The sequence below is a fragment of the Somniosus microcephalus genome, chromosome 7 (genome assembly GCF_052327205.1).
Source record: "Somniosus microcephalus isolate GS21.2 chromosome 7, FLI_Smic_1.0, whole genome shotgun sequence".
Taxonomy (NCBI): Eukaryota; Metazoa; Chordata; class Chondrichthyes; order Squaliformes; family Somniosidae; genus Somniosus; species Somniosus microcephalus.
Window position 1 is genome coordinate 116167841 of NC_140993.1, and position 18378 is coordinate 116186218.

Below are 18378 nucleotides of genomic sequence, written 5' to 3' on the forward strand. Positions count from 1 at the left end.
AGAGGCGTTATCCGGACAGAATCAGGAAGCCTCCTCAAAGACTGAATTTATAATTGATTAACTTCAGCTAATGTATATAGCAACTGTAATTGTAAATATGTTATTTAATTATTAATCGAATGTTATGTACTGTTTAGCTAAAAGGGGAGGAATTGTAGTGTATGTACCTTGAAGAAGGAACTATATTCTGCAGCCCCTGTATACTGCAATACCAGTAGTGACCACCCCTGTATATAAGCCTGTGTAGTAACTTTGTATAGTAGTTCCAGTTTTGTCTCCATTCAGTAAACACCTGTTATAACCAACTTCTGCAGTCCGTGTCTCAATTACACACGGACGTTACAGGATTCATTGCAGGCTACAGTTACACCAGTAAGTACAGCAACTCCCTTTCCTGACGCACAAAAATTTAGCTGATTTCTGTGTGGCAAACCACTGTTGTTATTGTTGTTGTTGTTGCACACTGTTGTGTCTATGCATGCCTCAGCTGACTCCGCCCCTGGCTCCACCCACATGCCCGGGTATAAAGGTGACTGCTCTGCAGCCCCCTGCCCTTTTGGATACCAGGCAACCACGAGAGGCATGCTCTGTTCTTTGCTAATAAAAGCCTATTAATTAACTCTCTGGCCTAGAAATTCACTTTGGGGCGGCCAGCTCGCGCGCGCCCAAAAGTTAGCGCTGGGCGGGGAGCCATTAGTGATCGTCAGATATTCAGTGTTTGCGCCCCAATTCGGAACCGGGCGCTATACCAGGGTGTGCCCGCCTCCGCTTGGGGCGCTGACACTGAATTTCAGCGCTCTTGGCGCCGCTGCGCCAGCCGCTACGGAGCGGCAGGTTGCGGTACTGCAGGCCTCCTCCTTCTCTTAAGGGGGAGCTGCCTGCAACTGGGAGATCGCCGCTGGAGAGTGCCGGCAAATGAGCCCGGCACCACGGAGAAGTGCCGGGTTCACGGAAAGTAGCCGGCAATGCCGCCGGGGGGGGTGGTGGAGGAGGCCGGGGAAGGAGGTGCGGGCAGGTGGCCGCCGAAAAAGCGGCCGGCCGCACCTTCCCCTTTAAAGCGCCCCACTAAGGCTACAGCACGGCCCTGTTTTCTGGTCGCTGTTTGCGGCCGCTTCGGAGGAGGCGGCCGCTACTAAATATGGGGATCGGGCCGGTTTCGAGGCGGAACCGGGGCGCTGCGCACACCGATGACGTCATCGGTGCCGGCGCAGCTCTAACGGCTACCACCGCCAATACCGCTGCGCTGAATATCAGCGCAAACTCATTTTTGGCGCAGAAGCCCTCTTGAGACAGTAACTGGCCGCAAAGCTGGCAGCGCCTTAATGAATTTCTAGGCCTCTGTCTTTTATGAGGAATTGATAGCGCATCAATTTTATTAGCAAAACAAAATGTCGGGTCCAAATGCTGAACAGCAGGAACTGCATCAACCGACGGCGCCAAACGCTGAGCAGCAGGCGCTGCTGCGAGCCCTCAGACCAACATGCCTGGACCTAGACCCCCAAGAAGCAGGTTCGGCTACCAAATTCGCACAATGGCTGCGTTGCTTCGAGGCTTACCTGGAAGCCTCAACTGTGACCCTAGACGAAAGCAAGCTGAAAATCCTGGCCTCAAAGGTGAGCCACCAAGTTTATACACTAATCCAGGACGCGACGACCTACGCGGCGGCTATCGATCTGCTTAAAGGGCAATACGCACGCCCGGTAAATACGGTCTATGCCAGGCACCTCTTAAGATCCCGCAGACAGCAGCCCGGGGAATCGGTGGAGGCTTTCCTACGGGCACTACGGATACTCGGCCGAGGCTGCGATTGCAAAGAAGTATCAGCCGCAGCACACACGGAGGGACTGATCCGAGATTCTTTCGTTGTGGGTCTAAGGTCTGACTACTCCCGGCAGAGGCTGTTGGAGAAGGGAGAAATAGACCTGAAAAAGGCAGTGTCCCTCGCGCTCTCGCTCGACGCGGCCCACAGGAATATGGACGCTTTCTCCCCTAACCGCTCCGCACCGTGGACGCCGCAACATTGGGTCATGGGACCGCCACCTCCAACTGCTGCAGCGATGTCCAAAGCACAGAAATTTTATTTTTGTGGCCAGGCAAAACACCCCAGAGCACGCTGCCCGGCGAAAAACGCTACCTGCTCCGGCTGCGGGAAGAAAGGACACTATGTCAGCGCCTGCAAAGGTAAAACCGCTAACGCCAGCAGCGCCGCGTGTGAACCGTGGGGGCAGCCATCTTGTCCGCCATCTTGGGCTCCCCCAGCCGCGTGGGGATCGGGATCATGGGCGCCGCCATTTTGTCCGCCATTTTGGACGCCACCAACTTCAATCACGGGGGACCCGGACTCAACCACCGCCTCATCTGACGACCACATCGACTCGCTTGACCATACGCTGGCCCAATCTCTCCCTCATCAACTGTCCAGGTCCATGATGGACATTACAGTAAACGGCCGCGCCACTACCTGCCTTTTTGACAGCGGGAGCACGGAGAGCTTTATCCACTCCGAAACGGTGCGCAGTTACTCTCTCCCGGTCCTGCCAACACGCCATCGGATCTCTATGGCTTCCAAAGCCCAGTCAGCGGACGTCCGTGGCTACTGTGTAGTGACCCTTTCAGTACGGGGCACAGAATACAAAAATTTTAAACTTCTGGTCCTGCCCCATCTCTGCGCTGCCGTTCTACTGGGGTTGGATTTTCAGTGCCACCTTTAAAGTGTCACATTAGCGTACGACGGACCCCTCCCCCCACTCACAGTCTGCAGCCAGCAGCTTTTAAATCGCCCGCCACGCACCATCTGCAGCCTCTCCACCCTTAAAGTCTCCCCCCCTCCTTGTTCGCTAACCTCACCTGCGACTGTAAGCCCATCGCTACCAAAAGCAGGCGTTACAGTGCCGGGGATAGGAGCTTCATTAAATCCGAGGTAGCGAGACTCCTGAAGGAAGGGATTATTGAGAGTAGCACCAGCCCATGGCGAGCACAAGTGGTGGTAATGAAGACTGGCGAAAAACAGCGCCTAGTTATTGACTACAGCCAGACGATCAATCGTTACACCCAGTTGGATGCATACCCACTCCCCCGCATATCTGACATGGTCAATCAGATAGCACAATACCGGGTGTTCTCAACGATTGATCTGAAGTCGGCATACCACCAGCTCCCCATCAGGGCTGAGGACCGCCAGTACACAGCTTTTGAAGCTGACAGTCGTCTCTACCACTTCCTCAGAGTTCCCTTCGGCGTCACCAACGGGGTTTCAGTCTTCCAACGGGAGATGGACCGGATGGTTGACCAGAACGCGCTCCAGGCCACTTTCCCCTATCTAGACAACGTCACCATCTGCGGCCACGACCAGCAGGACCATGATGTTAACCTAGAGAAATTCCTCCGTACGGCCCAGCGGCTGAATCTAACATACAACAAGGACAAATGTATGTTTCGTACCACGCGCCTTGCCATCCTTGGCTGCGTAGTGGAGAACGGAGTCATCGGCCCCGACCCCGACAGAATGCGCCCCCTTATGGAGCTCCCCCTCCCCCACTGCCAAAAATCACTGAAGAGATGCCTAGGGTTTTTCTCGTACTATGCTCAGTGGGTGCCCAACTATGCGGACAAAGCCAGACCCCTCATCAAGTCCGCCTCCTTCCCCCTGACAGCAGAGGCATGTGCAGCCTTCACTCTCATAAAAAGAGATATTGCGAAGGCCACAATGCACGCAGTGGATGAGTCCATCCCTTTCCAAGTGGAGAGCGACGCATCCGACTTTGCCCTAGCTGCAACCCTTAACCAGGCGGGGAGACCCGTGTCCTTTTTCTCAAGGACCCTCCAGGGCCCCGAGATTCGACACTCCTCTGTCGAAAAGGAGGCTCAGGCCATTGTGGAAGCTGTGCGACATTGGAGGCATTACCTGGCCGGAAAACGATTTACCCTGCTCACTGACCAGCGTTCAGTAGATTTTATGTTTAACTAGCTGAAGTGCCCGGCAGTGCCGAGGCTTTTTCGAGGGCATGTTGTTGTTGGAAGAGAGCGAGCGACTGGGGGGGAAGAGAGAGAGCGACTGGGGGGGGAAGAGAGGGAGGGGGAGGGGAAGGCGGGGGGGGAGGGAGGGGAGGGGAGGGCGGGGGGGAGGGGAAGGGGGGGCGGGACGGGGAAGGGGGGGAGGGACGGGGAAGGGGGGGAGGGACGGGGAAGGGGGGGAGGGACGGGGAAGGGGGGGAGGGACGGGGAAGGGGGGGAGGGACGGGGAAGGGGGGGAGGGACGGGGAAGGGAAGGGGGGAGGGGCGGGGAAGGGGGGAGGGGCGGGGAAGGGGGGGAGGGGCGGGGAAGGGGGGGAGGGGCGGGGAAGGGGGGAGGGGCGGGGAAGGGGGGGAGGGGCGGGGAAGGGGGGAGGGGCGGGGAAGGGGGGAGGGGCGGGGAAGGGGGGGAAGGGGGGAGGGGCGGGGAAGGGGCGGGGAAGGGGGGGAGGGGCGGGGAAGGGGGGAGGGGTGGGGAAGGGGGGGAGGGGCGGGGAAGGGGGGGAGGGGCGGGGAAGGGGGGGAGGGGCGGGGAAGGGGGGGAGGGGCGGGGAAGGGGGGGAGGGGCGGGGAAGGGGGGGAGGGCGGGGAAGGCGGGAGGGCGGGGAAGGGGGGGAGGGCGGGGAAGGGGGGGGGGAGAGCGGGGAAGGGGGGGGGAGAGCGGGGAAGGGGGGGGAGGGCGGGGAAGGGGGGGAGGGCGGGGAAGGGGGGAGGGCGGGGAAGGGGGGGAGGGCGGGGAAGGGGGGGAGGGCGGGGAAGGGCGGGGAAGGGGGGGGGAGGGCGGGGAAGGGGGGGAAGGGGGGGGAGAGGGGGGAAGGGAGGGGGGAGGGGAAGGGGGGAGAGGGGGGGAAGGGAGGGAGGGAGGGGCGGGGAGGGGGGAGGGAGGGAAGGGGCCCCCCCCCGAGGGTCGCGGCCCCCCCCCCCCCCGAGGGTCGCGCCCCCGCCCCCCCCCCCGAGGTGAAGACCGCCGATTGCGGCATTACGAGACGGCCGGCGGGCCTGGTTGCCAGGGTAACTGTCGACGCTCAGCAAGCCCCGCCCCCCGGCCGAGCCAGAGAGAGATGCCGCGTCTCAGCTCCTGCTGCGCGCGCACCCTTTAGTAAGGTAGCGGCGCTGGGCTGAGGCCGGCCCCTGCAGCCTTCGAGTGGGGCCGGGAGGTGCCTAGCTCGGGCGTGGGTGCGGAGGAGAAGCCGAGGCTTCGAGGCCTACCTGGAAAAACGGGGAAAGGTAGGAAAATTAATGAGATTAGATAAGTTAATTCATTTCTAAATCTTTTTTTTTTAAAACAGTATGTGTTTTAAAAGCAACGTTTTTTTTAAAGACGCAGAAAGCGGGAAAAAGGAAAAGTTTGGAATCAAGATGGCGGCGACTCACCTCGGTTCAGAACGATAAGGCCCGCCCACACACGCACCGATTGGCCCGGCCGCACGCGGCAGCAAGCCGCCGTACGATTGGTCGACCTCGAGGTCACTCTGTCGCTAATGAGCGGATAATGAGACGCTAATGAGCGGAATGTTGAAGGATTTTGGGATACCGCAGGCGCGATTTTAGCCCGGCCGAAACGTAAATACGCTTAAAACCGTCTCGGAAGCGTAAGCTTTCTTTGGAGGTAACACGCGCGTAGGTACGCCCTGTAACTTTCGAGCGCATAGCCCGCCAGACGCACACGCGATGACAGACAGCATGACAGACAGAATGACAGAATGACAGACAGAAGTGCCGATTTATATATATAGACTAGCTGAAGTGCCCGGTGGTGCCGAGGCTTTTTCGAGGGCATGTTGTTGTTGGAAGAGAGAGAGAGAGAGCGACTGGGGGGGGGGGGGGTGGGGGGGAGAGAAGAGAGAGAGAGAGAGCGCGACTGGGGGGGAAGAGAGAGAGAGTGACTGGGGGGTAGAGAGAGAGCGACTGGGGGGAAGAGAGAGAGCGACTGGGGGGGAAAGAGAGAGAGCGACTGGGGGGGAAAGAGAGAGAGCGGGTGGGGGGGAAGAGAGCAGGGGGGGGGGTGAGGAGCTTAGCAGAAGCGCAATCACCTAGCTCGGGCCTGGCTGGGCAAGAAAGGCGCAGGCTTTGAGGCCTAAGAAAAAAACGGGGAAAGGTAGGAAAAAGAATGTTCAGGTTAGGTTTACAAATGAGTGATTTTTTTAAAAACAATTTAATAAATTCAATTTTATTTTGGTGGAAATGTGTATTTGAAAAGAAAGACGCAGAAAGCAGGAAAAAGAATGGAAGCAAGATGGCGGCGACTCACCTCGGTTCAGAACGATAAGGCCCGCCCACACACGCACCGATTGGTCGACCGTCAGGTCACCAAAGCGTAGGATTGGTCAATCGTCCCGTCACTCGACCGTAGGAGGGCCCGGCCGCACGCGGCAGCAAGCCGCCGTACGATTGGTCGACCTCGAGGTCACTCTGTCGCTAATGAGCGGATAATGAGATGCTAATGAGCGGAATGTTGAAGGTTTTTGGGATACCGCGGGCGCGATTTTAGCCCGGCCGAAATGTTAATACGCTTAAAACCGTCTCGGAAGCGTAAGCTTTCTTTGGAGGTAACGCGCACGTAGGTACGCCCTGTAACTTTCGAGCGCACAGCCCGCCAGACGCACACGCGATGACAGACAGAATGACAGACAGAAGTACCGATTTATATATATATATATATATATATATATATATATATTATATATATAAAATATATAATATAATAATATATATATATATAGATAGATAATAAGCAGAGGGGCAAAATCAAGAATGACAAGATCTTGAGGTGGAGAATCGAACTCTCCACCTACAATTACGATATCTTGTACCGGCCCGGGAAACTCAATGAGCCCCCAGATGCTCTATCACGTGGTACATGCGCCAACGCGCAGGTTGCTAGACTGAAGACCCTCCACAATGACCTCTGCCACCCGGGGGTCACCAGGTTCTTCCATTTCATCAAATCCCGTAACCTGCCCTACTCCATCGAGGTGGTCAGGACCTTGACCAGGAACTGCCAAATCTGTGCCGAGTGCAAACCGCATTTTTATAGGCCAGACAGAGCGAGCCTGATCAAAGCCACGCGCCCCTTCGAGCGGCTGAGCGGCGATTTTAAAGGGCCCCTCCCCTCCTCTGACCGCAATGTGTACTTCCTCAATATAATTGACGAGTACTCCCGTTTCCCGTTTGCCATCCCTTGCTCTAGCGCATCATTCTGTACTACTGGTGACAATCTAACAAGCCATTTTTAGTAGTTTACAGTACATATATAATTTTTAAAAAGCAGAATCAAAAGAAAATTCTAATAGTACAGAGCTTTGTTAATGGCTGAAAAAAATTTAAGAATCTTTTATAGCAAAGGAAAGGAAAGCCATGTATGTTCCGGCCACAAAGCTTTTAAAGGGATAGTGTCTGTTGTGCTCTGTCATTGTGTATTTTTCTACTATTGGCTCTGGAACATTTATTTTGTTCTTGAATGTTTCAGATTATGTTAGGGCAATCACGTATCCCATGACCAGGTTTTAAATTATGTGGCAAGTGCACAATACTACCAACAGGTCATGCCTGTGTAGGGAGTTTGCAAAATTCCCCCACCTCGCCTGCTTTCCGAATCAAACAAAGTTGGCCACTTTTTAAACGTACAAAATGGAGTTCTGGGACACGTGACCAGAAAGCTGCTGGAAGCGAGTCATTTTTCTCCCCAGCAACCAAACTGGAAACAGGGCCTGGAATTCCACAGTCCCTATGTGGATTCCAGGCCAGACATGGAATTGAATATGTAATAGCAAGTCGCCAGTAGGCCGGTAAGAACAATGAACCTGGTTGCACTGCAATCAGGGTTAAGCTAGTTAAAACCATCATCGGGCCCATCCTAACAGATCCAATCATATCAGAAACCGTTTTAGAGGACTAGGCACCAGAGACACCATTGTGTGACTGAAACCAAAAACAATGAGGGCCGGTGATAAGGCCGTTAGTGGGAAATCGGCTGTTTTGCAGCCATTTACAGTTAACGAAGTAACCTGGGACACCTCTCGATCTGGGGGAGGCAAGGCAGATCGAGAGAGTATAACCGTTTTTAGTAAGCAGACAGAAAGGGCAGTTGGAGACACTTCGACTTGGAACACACTTCGGGAGAGACAGCTTCTACACTTCACTTCGATTTCATCCTGGGACTTCGCTGCAAAAGGAAACTTCGAGGGCTCTACTGGGAGAAGCAGTCTCCAAGACGGGGAAGGCTATGCGCAGCAGGCCTATGCTTTGGTAAGCAGGCGAAGCTCCCGGTCCGTACTGCCTCCCAATTTAAACCTGACTGTTCTCCCCCACCCCCCCATGCCCACCACCTCAGGCAGGGATTCAGAGTGGAACCAGGAAGACACGGGACGGAGTGCACCATCCCGGTACGGACTGGAGCCCAGAGCGGGCCTCGCTAAACGGCGCAGCCCGACCCAGGAGGGAAGCCTTTTCGCCCAGCCAAGGAGGAAGATCCACTACCTGACTGACGGGAGTGTGTGTGGCCAGTGCACACTGAACTTTACCAGGCCAGACCAACTAAAGCTGCAGTCCCAGGACAACCTAAAGGCCTTTGTTCCAATGCGTTGGGTGAGCATGAGAGTCTGACCCCCCCTTTAGTTCGACCTAGGTTAGGGATAGTGTAGGAGGTGGGGATAAGGCTAAGGGGAGTGTTAATGTGTGATACCCCTCGATGTGTCGTACTCCTTCCCGCACTCGCGTGCCCTCCGTTTTGAATATATAGTATTCCTTTTTTTTCTCTTTTTAGAGTGTATAGAGCTGTAGCCTTGGTTTAGTATCGTTGAACCAATTAATTTCTCTGCTTGCTTGTTTTGTTTTATTTTTCTCTCAATAAAACCGTTATTATTTTAACCTTTCACCTGCTTGTCTGTCTCGAGCTTGTTATTCTGCGCATCAGCTGCCTGGTAGGATCCCAGTGTCAGAACTGAGTGGGAGTGTGGGGACGCCTCGAAAACGTCCACTGGGTCAGGCCCGGGCCAAACCAACCACCCAACCAACAACCCCTACACCTGGTTTCATCCTAACTCTAGCTACTGCAAGTTCTGTCACTTATTAGAAGGATAAAACAATGAAGATTGACATGATTCCACAATGCAGCACTGCAAGCAAGCAGAGGTGCTTGAAAGGAGGATATCTTGGGAAACCATGGGTACGCAGCCTATAATTTTGGGTGAGTGCTGTTCCCCACCGGCAGTGTCAGATTGCAGAATCAGCAACTCCTGTTAGATCAGCCAAGCCAAGATGATGGAAAACAAGCCTCGTTGAGCGACACAAGTCTAAGACCACAGGCTATCCTCTCTTTCCCATGACCATACTTCCTCAGCAAAGAAACATTGGAAGGCCATGGCCTTGGTTCGCTATTAATTTTTATTTGAGGAAGGGGGCATCTGCAAAACTTTTTTCGTATCTATAATGAAGTTTTCTGCTCTCAGAGTACAGTGAGTAAATGCCTGAATTTGTTCTGGTCATCGGAAAAGGGTATCCATCTCAACTACACTTCATAAATGTTGATACCTTGGACTCATTTCCAACCACCATTCAAACCTTGGACCAAAAAATATAAGCAAGGTCTCTTCAAGGGGGCAGAATCTAGAAGGCACTATTAACAGTAGACTCAAGTTAGCAGCAAGAATATCCCAAATGCTTAATCACAGAATCACAGAAACCCCACAGTGCAGATAGAGGCCATTTCGGCCCATCGAGCCTGCACCGACACATATCCCACCCGATCCCCGTAACCCCTACACCAACACATATCCCACCCTATCCCCGTAACCCCACGTATTTAATCCCCCTAACACTAAGAGTCAATTTATCATAGCCAATCAACCTAACCCACACATCTTTGGACTGTGGGAGGAAACCGGAGCACCCGGAGAAAACCCACGCAAACACGGGGAGAATGTGCAAACTCCACACAGTCACCCGAGGCCAGATTCGAACCCGGGTCTCTGGCGCTGTGAGGCAACAGTGCTAACCACTATGCCACCGTGCTGCCCTATATGGAGGGAGGGCCCAGTCGAGGCATCTTCTCTCTTCAACTCACCCCAAAGGCTTATCTGCTGAAAGCCTCAGTCTTAGTCAATATCTTCAGTGGATGAATCCTTCCTGTCTTTGAGGTCTTGTTACCCCTTTAAACGTTCTGCCAGCCTTATCTGGTGCTGCAACAATGGTCCTGCTACAGCACCACCTGGATCTTTCTCCCACTTGTTGGCAGCAATTCTGCCAGGAGCCCACAATAAAGACATAATGACCCCCGACCCAGGAAAGTGGGGTCAAGATGATGGGCGGCAGTCCCACCCCAACCTTGTTAGTGGTTAGCAGGAGAAACGAGTGTTATGAGACTCTGGAATGTATTCGCAGAGTTTGTGATTGAAGCAGAGACCGTGTCAACATTTAAGAATAGATGGTTGAAGAAGAACAAAATAAATGGTTATGGGAACAGAGTTGGCATTTAGGATTAGGAAAAATGTTCATGTGCGGGATAAACACTGACGTGAACTGGTTGGGCTGAATGGCCTGTTTCCGTATTGTAATTTTTATATAAGTAGAGCTGACAAATTTGCAGCTTCGTCCTCATTCTATCCATCCTCTGTGGCCCATTCATGACTCTCCCTGCCCCTGTTGCATCATGAGCATTCATAGGGTGCTAGTGCCTATTTCAGGTAAAGTATCTTGAATAATAAGGGAAGCAATTAAACAAGGAAAAAATTAAAGGTCCAATCCAAATAAACTATGATAGGACAGAGCAATGTAAAAAAAAAGGGCACCGGCATTTGGTCCCCATCAACCACAAAAGGTCAGGCAGGATGACAACAACAACTGCATTTATATAGCTGCTTTAACATCAAAAATATCCCAAAGCCCTTCATAATTAAGCATGAGGATAGGGAACAATTTTAAAGGCAATTTCAGTTACCGTGCCCCAGGTTTTTCAGGTCCACAATAATGAAGTCACACCAATGATGCAACATATTGGAATTTCTGGGGCAGCAATTACATGCCCCAACATACTAACCAAATGAATAGAATTAGTGCCACTAATAAGGCTTGGGCCAAGAAGCAGAGGAAGCCTCCCGATCCCGCAACACAGTCCCAGTGGAAAACCTGGGCAAGCATAAATTGGGCATCAGGCCTCTGCCCCTGGTTTTCCCCTCGCTCTGTGCCAGCACACAGAAGCAGAATTTCAGTCCCATTGTTCCCACCCACACTCCTGTAACAGCAATACCTCTAGTCCTCATGTCAAGCACATGCCTTGTTATTATTTTTGAAAATGATTACAATTTCTCTCAAATACTTGGCTATTTTCCCTTCAGCATCCATCACCTAACAACAAAAACAAATCTAAAATGAAGCCAATCAAACACAATGGTGGGATATTCTACCCAACCTGCGCCAATTTCTGGGTGTAGCGGGGATTGGTGGTGGCAGAAAATGCAACAAATAGGCGTTGTGCCGCACTGCTGCCAATTTTCAAGCCCATTGGATCTCACCTGCGTTTTTCTGGCTAGAGAGAAGTCTCAATGCATTTATAAAATTTGTTTTATATTGCAGATTCTGTTAACTATTTAAAATAAATTGGTTTCCTCAAGCTATTCCCCACATGATGAGTTCCTCATTTAAACTGCACCGTTATGTTGGAATGGAGAGAAAAATCATAAGTCTAGTGCTCTGTGGCTCAGTAGTAGCTGATGCAATCTTAAGCTTTAGTGAGATAAAGCTGTCATTATCTCTATCTTTGAATATCCCAGTGTACTATATTATTACTTATAGAGTGGCAGTAGCAGAGAACTTGAAGTCTCCAGACATCCTTTCAGCTGGGGAAGGTGTGTAACAAAGAGAAGCTGTAAGAAGAAAAATAGGGGGTGAAATTCATCTTGGTCATCTTCCATTGAAAAGAAAATCGGGCGGAGTGCAAAATGGGCTGCAAATTCATTATTGCCTGTTTTGCATTACCGCCCAAGACAGATTTCACCCCATAACAATTTTCAAAAATTAAATCCTTTTAAATTTAAACTTGCGCCACTGCATAGAAAAGTATTATGCTGAAATGAGAATATTAGCAAAATTGAAGCTAAGGTAGCCTAATTTAAAGTTACAGAAATAGTCCCGTTTTGTTTTTTTAAGAAAAGCCTTTTTCTGTATGTTAATGTGACAAGAGAAACTTGGCACTTGAAATGTTCCCATTGTTTATTTTGTAACGTGGTTGAATGCAGTATAATCTATTTTATTTATGTACATCCGAAAGTGAACACAAAAATAGTAACAACAGAGACTGATTTCCCATTTATGCTGCTGTTCAGCACTGAGCGGCACTTTAAGCAGCTGCTTAATCATCTGCTCAATGTCTTCTCTCAGCCTCTTGTCTTAAAAACAACGGGATCAAAATTCTAAAGCAGCCTCTCTGCCAGTGGAAGCGTTGTGGGAGGAACCCCCATCCATCCTTGTAGTGGCCATAGACCCCAACCCAAATTGCAGGGACGTGGTCATTTGCATGATCAGGATAGCCTGATCTTCAATATGTAAACTGTCAGACTTAAAACGTATAAGCGGATTAAAAACCCGAGAGAAATATAGCCACTCTGTCTGAGGTGCCCCAGGCCCTTCTGTTCCAAATATTAAAAAATCTTTTTTTGGAGCCTCAGCTTTGAAAGAATGCATTTTGCCTGAAGACATGACCTAATCTAAGTATTGTTTGGGGCCTTTCAAAAGGCCTTAAAGGGACTTATGCCAGTTCTCAGCTAATGTAAGTTCCACTGAAGCCTTTTAAGGACATAAAGGGTAGTTTACGATCTCCCCCCAGCATGCTCCCTTGACTTGGAAGGGGGAAAGGCGGAACATTCACTCGTGGTCCCTCCAGCAGAAAATGGCTACACCAAAAAGATGGGTTTAGTCCCAAATTCTGGCTGCAGGGCAGCGATCCACCTGCTCTGCGAATTTTATCAAGGTCAGAATTTCAGGACCAATGTTTTACAAATCAGCCATCATTTTCCTTGATGCAGTCCCAAACTGGTTTTCTGGGCAAAACAATGCTTAGCTGTTTAAAGTGCCAGTGAGCATTGTTATGGAGCAGCTGAGCAGCACTGGCTGGCAATTTGGGGAGTGAGGTGGGCCAGGTCGACCAAGTGTCTGTGGGAGAACACTTGGGTACGAGTGATCATCGTATCATAAGGTTTAGATTAGCAACAGAGAGGAGCAAACAATCTAGAGTGGAACTTCTAAACTGGAACAGGGCTAACTTCAATGGGATGCGAAAGCATCTAGCCAGGGTAAAATGGAACCAAAGACTGACGGGGAAAAACTGTAACGGAACATTGGGTGATCTTTTGTAAGCGGTTTTTGATCCTAGCCCAAATTGTTAGACGAATGGTTCGAATCGCCCCCGCCTTACGAAAGTTCTATACCCGGGAATTATTATTCAGCGTGTAAATGAAATAAGTCACGGACAGGAATGCTTCGGTGAAAAATCAACTTGTATTTATTTGGTCTAACATACACTGGCTAAAACATGCATTACTAAACGAAATCACTATCCCTGTGGAGAATAAAATCCAGATTACAATCAACATACATACAGTACAAAACTGGGGACTATAACAAGCAGTAATTCCCTTGTTGCTATAATTCCACCCCCATCAACAAATTACCCAGTCGCAAAAACCCCTTCGCCTGGCTGAACCAAATGAAGCTCCCACCCTCGGAATAGCCCAAAAGCTTCACTTCCGAGAGACTATGCTTACCCCCACACGCGGTTGGTTTCGATCGCTCTGCTCGTCGGCTTCTCTGGTACTTCTTGTTAGTTCGATCTTGTAGGAGCAGGGAGCGAAAGTGAGAGTGGTGGAAAAGAATCTATCTTTATAGTAGTCCCTATCTTTTCCCGCCAATCTTTAAAATCCATTTGCTTCTGAGCACTCCGGTACTTAATCTGTGATGAGTCATCCTCGGACCCATGAGTATTGGATTAATGGCTCTAAGTCTGGGACATATCTTTTGGTCTGTGTTGGGAAAAAAAACTGGCTCCCTTTTGGCTGGCTGAGGCTAGTGGGTTCATTGTTCTGCTTCTCTTCTGAGATGGAGGTGAGAAGTGCTTTGCATATTAGAGTGGTTTTTCTAATCAAGTTCAATGGCCCCCTTCCTTTTTCCAGGACTGTCGGGCAAACCCATACATACTGGATGACGGACAGTTCTTTAGTCACAGCCAACTGCCACGTGTTCTCTGGAGTTTTAATAAACCAGTCTTTCACGCATCTGCACAGGGCAATCCCATAACAGGGAAAATACCCTCAGAAAAATCCTATAAAGTCCACAAAAATATTCTTGACTGAATCCATTCTTCAGAGACTTTGCGATCTCTTCACTTTAAGGAGGAGATGTTCCAAGTACAGGCTAGGTACATTCCAACAAGAGGGAAGGGCAAGGAAACCAAAACAAGGGCTCCTTGGATGACGAGGGAGATTGAGAAGATGATGAAACAAAAAAAGAGGGTGTATGATGCATGTCAGGGGAATTCTTCAAGGAGAACCAGACCAAATACAATAAGTTGAGAGGGGAAGTGAAGATGAAAATAATATTGGCAAAGAGAATGAGAGTAGATGGCGGTTAACATAAAATGGAACCCAAATATCTTCTACTGGCATGTAAACATTAACGTGTAGTAAGAGGCAAGGGGGGGCCCATTAGTGACAAAGAAGGTGATATATGCTTAGAGGCACAGGGCAAGGCTAGAATACTCAATGAGTACTTTGTATCGGTGTTTACTAAGGAGGTGGATGCTGACAAAATATTGGTAGAAGTGGAAAAGGTAGAAGCAATGGAAGGGGTGAAAATTGATAGACAGGATGTACTAGAAAGGTTGGGTATGCTTAGAGTGCATAAATCGCCTGGCCCAGATGGCTTGCATCCCAGGTTGCTAAGGGAATTGGGGGAGGAGATAGCAGGAAGGGCTTGCATAATTTTGCAATCTTCCCTAGATGCGGTGGAGGTGCCTAAGGATTGGAAAGTGGCAAATGCGATACCATTTTTTAAGAAAGGGTGTAAGGGCAATCCTAATAACTACAGGCCGGTCAGTTTAACATCAGTGGCGGGTAAAGTTTTAGAAACAATAATCAAGGAAAAAATTAAACGGGCACTTGGAGAGGTTTAAGCTAATTAAGGAGAGCCAACATGGATTTGTAAAAGGCAGATCGTGTTTGACTAATCTAATTGAATTTTTTGATGAAGTAACAGGGAGGATTGATGAAGAGAATGCAATGGATGTTGTCTACATGGATTTTAGGAAGGCGTTTGACAAAATACCACACAGAAGGCTGGTTAACAAAATTGAGGCTCATGGAATAGGTGGGTTAGTGGCAGCTTGGATAAGGAATTGGCTTAAGGACAGAAAACAGCAAGTTGTGGTAAATGGCTGTTTTTCAGACTGGAGGATGGAAGGCAGTGGTGTTCCCCAAGGGTCAGTGCTGGGGCCACTGATTTTTGACATATAAATGACCTGGATATTGGAATACAGAGTAGAATTTTTTAATTTGCCGACGACACCAAACTTGGAGGTGTGGCAAACAGTGAGGATGATACCAATCGACTGCAACAGGACATAGAAAGGCTAGCAGAATGGGCAGATGGAATTTAATACAGAGGAGTGTGAGGTGATGCATTTTGGCAGAAGGAACAGGGAGAGGCAATATACACTTAATAGCACAGTTTTAAATAGTGTGCAGGGACAGAGGGACCTGGGAGTTAATGTGCACAGGTCCCTGAAGGTGGTAGGACATATTGAAAGAGTGGTTAACAAAGCATATGGGATCTTGGGCTTCATAAATAGAGGTATTGAGTACAAAGGTAGAAAAGTTATGCTGAACCTTTATAAAGCGCTGGTTAGGCCACAACTGGAGTATTGCGTCCAGTTCTGGTCACCAAACTTTAGGAAGGATGTGAGACCCTTGAGAGGGTGCAGAGGAGATTTACCAGAATGGTTCTGGAGATGGGGGATCTTAGCTACAAGGACAGGTTGGTGAAGCTGGATTTGTTTTCATTAGAGCAAAGGAGGTTGAGCAGTGATTTGATAGAGGTGTACAAGATTATGACGGGTTTGGATAGGCTAGACGGGGAAAGGCTGTTCCCACTAGTTGATGGTACAAGGACTAGGGGACACAGATGTAAGGTTTTGGGCAAGAGGTACAGGGGGATGTGAGGGAAAACTTTTTTTACGCAGCAAGTGGTGAGGACCTGGAACTCGCTGCTGACGGAAGTGGTGGAAGCTGAGACACTCAATATTTTCAAGTGGAGACTGGATAGGCGCTTGAGGGAAATAAACTTGCAGGGCTATGGGGATAGAGCGGGGGAATGGGACTTACTAGATTGCTCTACAGAGAGCCGGCATGGACTCGATGGGCCGAATGGCCTCCTTCTGTACCATTATTACTCTATGACTATGGCACCTGTAAAATGTCCCATTCCTGGTTTAACAATCCTTGCTGATTCTCCATGGTAACTGTTAGGGATTTATATCTGGAAAATGGCTACCCAAGAAAAAAGATTTGGAAGGCTTGGAAGGTTCACTGAACAGATGGCAAAACTTATTGCGGATGAGGTGCTTAGGAAAAGGTCATCAATATGTGGATTGTGTGTTGCCTCTCTCCTCCATCCACTACCCTCTCAAATCCCTGGATACACCAGAAAGAATGGAAGGGGTTTATAAAGTAGTTGAACACAAACTTCTGCTATCAGGAAATATGATATTAAGGGCATTCAATAGCCAGGCTCAACAAGTAGCGTAGCAAAGACCACACAAAGTTAAACAGAGAACTTACACCTACAAGGAAGCTGGATTTTCCTCATCAGCAAATTTACCCCCAGACATTCACTAAAAAAAATCTTGCATTTATATAGCCCCTTCCACGACCTCAAGACATCCCAAAGCCAAAGAGTACTTCTGAAGTCTTGTAATGTAAGTAAACGCAGCAGCCAAATTGCACACAGCAAGGTCCCACAAACGACAAGATAAATGACGAGATAATTGATTCTTACTGGTGTTAGTTGAACACCAGGATGACTTCCCTAGTTTTCTTTAAACAGTACCAGAGGATCATTTACATCCAACTGAGAGGACAGTGGGGGGGGGGGGGGCGGCGGGGGGGGCGTTGGTTTAACATTTCACCAGCCTAAATTATGTACTCAAATCTCTGGAGTAAGGCTTGAACCAATGCCCTTTTGACTCAGAGCCAAGAGTGCTACCACTGAGCCAAGTCCGATATTAGAATTATTTTGTTCTACTGCCAAGAACCCACCCATCTTCCTCAGTGCGCTTTCATTACATTTCATGACAGGCTCCAGATGCTATTAGTGCCCTCTATAGACAGTCCATTTCTGAAGAGGAGGAAATTTCAATGGAGAATAAGGAAATGGCAAAGACTTTGAACAAATATTTTCTGTCTGTCTTCACAGTAGAAGACACAAAAAGCATACCAAAAATAGGGAGGGACCTAGGGGCTAATGAGAGTGAGGAACTTTAGTAATTAATATAAGTAGAGAAAAAGTACTTGAAAAACTAATGGGACTAAAAGCCAACAAATCCCCATGACCTGATGGTCTACATCCCAAGGTTCTAAAAGAGGTGGTTGCAGAAATAGTAATGCATTGGTTGTGATCTTCCAAAATTCCCCAGATTCTAGAACAGTCGCAGTGGATAGGAATGGAAGCAAATGTAACCCGCTATTCAAGAAAGGAGAGTGAGAGAAAACAGGGAACTGGAACCCATTATTTAGGAAGTGGCAACAGGGCATTTAGAAAATCAGAATATGATTAGGCAGAGTCAACATGGTTTTATAAAAGGGAAATCGTGTTTAACAAATTTATTAGAGTTTTTTGAGGATGTAACTAGCAGGGTAAAGGGGAACCAGTGGATGTAGTATATTTGTACTTCCAAAAAGGCATTTGATAAGGTGCCACATAAAAGGTTGTTACACAAGGGCACATGGAGTTGGGGGTAATATATTAGTGTGGTTGTACCTTACATAAAGACACAGAATTCCCTTTAACTTGCCTTACTGTATGTTTAACTTACCTTTTGGGGCCATTGCCCTTTTAACTTACCTGTTGGGGCCATTGCCTCTTTAAGACATGCCCTAGCGCGCTGACGTCATGTCACGTACGACGTGACGTGCGTGCGGCGGCTGCCGGCCCGACTCGGCCTTCCAGGACAGCCGCCGGCACAGCCCGGCCTAGCGTCTTCGGCCTCAACGGCCAGCTGACGGGAGCGACACGATCTTCCATTCCCGCGGCAAGCACCGGCACAGCCCGGCCTCGCGACCTCGGCCTCAACGGCCAGCGACGCAATGACGTGCATCACGTGAC

At 49.6% G+C, this 18378-nt stretch overlaps 1 protein-coding gene across 1 annotated transcript in view; it reads right to left on the bottom strand.

The window, feature by feature from the left end:
- Positions 1 to 18378, bottom strand: part of LOC147114853 (nucleolar protein 4-like) — a 924917-nt gene that overhangs the window by 893989 nt on the left and 12550 nt on the right. The window lies entirely within an intron of this gene.